General features: G+C 34.6%; 1 pseudogene; it reads right to left on the reverse strand.

Annotated features, from left to right (window-relative positions):
- Positions 1 to 4,445: 4,445 nt before the first annotated feature.
- On the reverse strand, positions 4,446 to 4,542 carry LOC122118463 (annotated as a pseudogene).
- Between the last annotated feature and the right edge of the window lie 866 nt (positions 4,543 to 5,408).

The following is a 5,408-nucleotide window of genomic DNA, read 5'->3' on the forward strand; positions in this document are numbered from 1 at the left end:
AGTATATGTATGAGTCAAGCGGAAAAGGTCAGATAATGTGATGTTAGGAAAATGAACCCTTAGATATGTATTTTAATGTTTTTTTCTTTCATGCTTGTGTTTCTAACGCATTTATAAGATTATTTCTTTGTTGCTTTGTATGTCCCTCCTCCACAGTATAACCCCTGCTTTCACTATATTTGATGTCAGTGTAACTTGTGGAGGAGATGGGGAAAAAAATGTCGTTTAAGGATACAGGTGGACCTGTTGCAACAATGAGAAGTACAAGTTGTCATGTCCAAAACGAGCTTTACAACGTCAGTGCAGGGGGGGGGAGAGTGATTGGTATTGGGGGGAGGGAGGCTGGGAAGGGATGAGAAGGGTAAACAAAGGAGGAGGCTGCAATGCTTGTTAAGAAATGTACGCATTGTCCTTCCCATGTAATTGTAACCCCTCTGTACAGTATGTTCACAAATAAAATAAAATAAAATTAAAAAAAAAAGTATAACCAATTTAAGAGGTCAAATACATATTTTGTACTGACAATCATCTTACAGCAATAACTTGCTAACTAATTATGTCGGTATCTTCTTACCTAACATACAATAAGAGCTGAAAGCAGTCTCTTTTTCTAAATTAATATTGTAAATGCTTTGATTATGATGACTTTATTATTAGACAAATAATATGTACAGAAGGGTGGTTCCACTGAAATGACATGACAGACACTGATAAATAAAAACATTTCAACACAGTTAGCTTTTTTCAGTCTCACCCTCTCCACATTGGCAAACAACATTGAAACAGCACATGTACACATATACACATACACACATGTTCGCACATGTATACACACATATGCATGCATGCTAAATTCAGGGTTTATTGTACAAAAAATCCAAATAAAATATTAGTGATTAGGACAAATGATAATATGCCTTATTACAAAATAATACATAAACCATTACCACGCATGTTACATTTTACCTACCTTTCCACATGTGACCACTTAATTTATTTTTAATTAATTAATTACCCTATTAATTAATTCATTTGTTTGGTGCTAATCCTAGTGCTTGAACTCAGGGCCTAGCTTTGTCCCAGAATTTATTTTTTGTTTCAGTTTTCTCAAGGCTAGTATTTTACTGCTTGTACCACAGCTCCATTTCTAGCTTTTGATTGTTACTTTCAAATCAGAATCTAATGGACTTTTTTTTTCTTGGTCTGCTTTCAAACCACAATCCTCAGATTTCATCTTTCTCATTAACTAGTACTAAAGACATAAGCCATCGGTGTGGCTTCTACTTTTTCCTCTATAGTTATCTAATGCCCATACTTATATAGTAATTTTAAAATGAGAGTATAGAAGCAAGATGTACAGTGATGATACTGTCCTGTCAGAAATTCAAGTTAGTAATGTAAATTTATTATTAAAACCATACACAAACAATACCATGATATAGTGTAAGAGAACTCACTATTGAACATACGAGCTTTAAGAGTTTTCTAATAGATCCATTATTTATTGGTACCCAACATTAGAAAAATGTATGAGGCATTGGTAAAACAGAAGTCCTTTGCATGACTACATACATTCTTTGTTTTTTTAAAGACACTTGCTTTCATCTAAAATGTAGGCCTGACTATTGTCTTCATGTGATTTTGATGATTGAAAGTGCTTAGTGAGAAAGTCAAAACGTATTAGTAGTCCTTAACTATCAATTCTCATTTTCTTCTTGGAGAATATTATGATCAAATCAATAGTTCAGAATCAGCAAGCAATACTTCACAATCATGCTTCCAGTGCAAGTGGATCACCAATAAGAAATCCTCAATACCAATTTCCACAAAGTTTTGTCACAGATACAATCTCCCTGCTTTCTCTAGCTGCTTTACTACCTTCTTATTCCTTCATTGTACAGGAAAAGTATGATTCAACTGATTTCAGTCAGATCTGTTACTAGAATTATCAAGGATTTAGTTTATTGTGTGTAATTTTGTCAAAGTTATATCTCTTTACATAGGCTACTAAAAATGTATTTACTAATTTCAAGTAAATACATAAATTCTATTTCCATCTCTTTTAAAAATAAATTTTTGTTTGCTCTATAAATTGATCAGAGGCATGGATTTTGTGGCTAGATAGGTCATTAAACATCTGTCTCTCTCTTTCTCTCTCCCTTTCTTGGTTCTCATAGATAATATGATTGCTCCATAATTATCCTAATTTATTTTGCTTTTATATTTTTGGTTGCATCATTTCACTTTTTCCACTGCCATTTCCCATATCATTTATATAAAAGGCATTATTTCCTATTTTCTCATTCCTAGAATAAGCTGCACATGAAGACATCACAGGTCCTCATTTTCAGTGTGTACATTTGAATATGGAGGAACATCTTTCCTCTGCTCTCCATCAATTCCCTACTCTCCAGTTAGAATAATTTCGAATAGTAAAATTGGAAAAAAAGAAAATAAATCATGATGAATAAACAGTTGCAGAAAATTCACCGGATATTTCTGACCAGTTCAACCAATGTGAAATATTAGGGAAATACATGGACACCTCATTCCCACTGGCACTCAAAGTCTCTGGTTAGGCAATTCTTAGGAATATGGGGAACAAGATGAAAAAGTAAGGAATGGTATCAATTGCAAGAAATACAATTGGAGAAGTATCCAAGCAATTTTCTTCATTGGGCTGCCGAAAATATTCAGCTTATTACATTGCGGAGACTTCTTTCCCAAAAGGCCACTCATGTGAATAGTAGGGATGATGATGAGTATACCCCTCTTCGAGAAGCCTACAGTGGACACTTAGACATTATCAGTGAGTTGATGTCTCAAGCGGCACATGCAATAACTGTAGATGACTGATCACCCCTGCACAGTGCATATACATGGAATAATACCAGAGTGGCTTCTTTCTTACTTCATCATGATACAGATACCAATGCCCAGAATAAAGGACTCATTTTTTTTAAAAAAAAATTTTTGGTTTGGTAGTGGGACCTGAACTCTGGGCCTGGACGCTGTCCCTCACCTCTTCAGCTCAAGGCTAGCGCTCTACCACTTGAGCCACAGCACCACTTCTGGCTTTTTTTTCCTGCTTATGTGGTGCTGAGGAATCGAACCTAGGGCCTCATGCATGCAAGCTTAGTGCTCTACCACTGAGCCATATTCCCAGCAAAATATTTTTGTTTGTTTGTTTTTTGTTGTTGTGTTTTTTTTTGGTCGGTTGTGGGGCTGGAGCTCTGGGCTTGGGTGCTGTCGCTGTGCTCTTCAGCTCAAGGCGAGCACTCTACTGCTTGAGCCACAGCGCCACTTCCCCAAACTAAAGAATTTTTGACACCTTTACATCTTGTTGCTGAGAACTGAGATAGCAAAGATACGCTAGATCACCTTCTGTTGAACCATTATATAAAACCAGGCCGGAAGAACAACATAGAAGATACTGTATTTGATATTGCCAAAAGGATAAGTATGTATCACTACCTCTGTGAAGTTGTGATAGGCTATACGAATTGTTCACTGAAGTCCTAATGGTCGGGTTAAGTTACTTAAATTTCAAAAATGCAAGTCCATCTTTTGTGTCCCTACAAAATATTTTCACAATCCAAATAAGAGCAATATATATATTTTTTGGTCAGTCATGGGGCTTGAAATCTGGGCCTGGGAGCTATCCCTGTGCTCTTCAGCTCAAGGTTAGCGCTCTACCACTTGTGACACAGTTCCACTTCCAGTTTTCTAGTGGTTTATTTGAGATAAGTGTACCACAGACTTTCCTTCCCAGGCTGGCTTTGAACCATGATCCTCAGATCTCAGCCTCCTGTGTAGCAAGGATTATAGGCATGAGCCACCAATGCCTGGCAGCACCAATATTTTACTGTAAAAATTCATGGATTCCGTGGAATTCTTCCAAGTGAATTGCCTGCCTTGGATGTCAAAATGTATTCAATATTTTTTGTATATATGTATAATAATTTCTTCAGAGTTTGTGATTTTTTTAATCAGAAATAATTTTAATTTATCTGTTGAAATGAGTAGTACAGAAACTAAAATATTTCTTGTGCTTGTCTGAAAAAGTATATTTTAAAATATTCTATATTATATGTTTGCAAAATGTTCATAATTTATTTTATTTTCTCCTAGATATACTTTGAATTCTACATTATTTTATAATATATTATAAATTCATTAATGTGTCCTTTCCGATTGCATTCCATATAGAAACAGTTTGCTTCCTTTTTTTCTAGGACTTAATATTATTTTTATTTGGGATAAAATGACAATGTTGTCTAATTTGAGAATATTTGTAAAGTTTATGCTATGTAAACGCCTTTCTGAGGTGAAGATTTAATACACTGATGTCAAACTAAATTATATGAATTACGTGTATTTTTACACTTGCAATTTTGTAATCAACTTTTTAATAACTGTTTTTCATTTCTTGCATCTGAAGAATGAAAAATATGGAATACTTCTCAAATTTTCATATTATCCTTGTGCAAGTGCCATGTTAATCTCTGTATTTTAATTTGAGTATACGTGCTGCTAAAGTGTGTAGTATCCTCTAAATTTAAGTAGTTAATCATGCAATCTTTATACAGGTTTATATCTATGGGTGCCTACTTGTAACAAGGAAACTTTATTGTTCCTAACAATGCTATCGATCTTATTTCCCTAAAATTCTGTGAATAGTGGAAAATTTATATTTATCAGTCGATTGCTCACATTTGCAAAATTTTTTTGTCAATGACTATCTTAAGTCTTTTTATTTGGAATTTGATCATACTCTCAATTATTTATAGATAGGTCCAAAGGTGATGGCTTTTTCAAGTACTTATTTATCCAACTGAATTAGCTTTGCGGACCTAATGGATTCAAAGTAAGCGTTGCTTAAGAGCTACTTCTAAACTTCTTAAGCTGACATTTTCCCAAATGAGGTGTTACAGGAACAAATGTCTACCTGAGCCTTTACACTTCTTCCATGTGGGAACAGCCCAACCAGAATATCTTACCCTGACAGCATAGATTGTCTTACTAGAAGAAAACTAATCTTGGTTACAAGAGATCATAGAGAGATGAACAGTTCAAACAGAACTGTTCAGACTAGAAGGTATTTTATCAAAATATAATTGTTTATTATACCTTCCATTTCAAAAGTAGCTAACGCCAAGAAGGTGAAAAAATTGTTGGTATGCATGATTACTTAATGTCCTGGCCTGTCTACCATCCAACCATGCAGCAACTTACACTACTGCCTTTTTATCACCCAATATTTTCATAGTTGCAGGAGAAGTGCATATGTTTCTCCTCATTATTAGGCATTAAATTGATAATGTTTTAATCACAGTGTTTCCTATTGCCTCCATGCTGTAAATCTACAAATGGTAAATCTTTAGGTCTAACTCTATCAGACACTGAAG

This window comes from Dipodomys spectabilis, unplaced genomic scaffold (assembly GCF_019054845.1).
Source record: "Dipodomys spectabilis isolate Male_0828 unplaced genomic scaffold, ASM1905484v1 ptg000152l, whole genome shotgun sequence".
NCBI lineage: Eukaryota > Metazoa > Chordata > Mammalia > Rodentia > Heteromyidae > Dipodomys > Dipodomys spectabilis.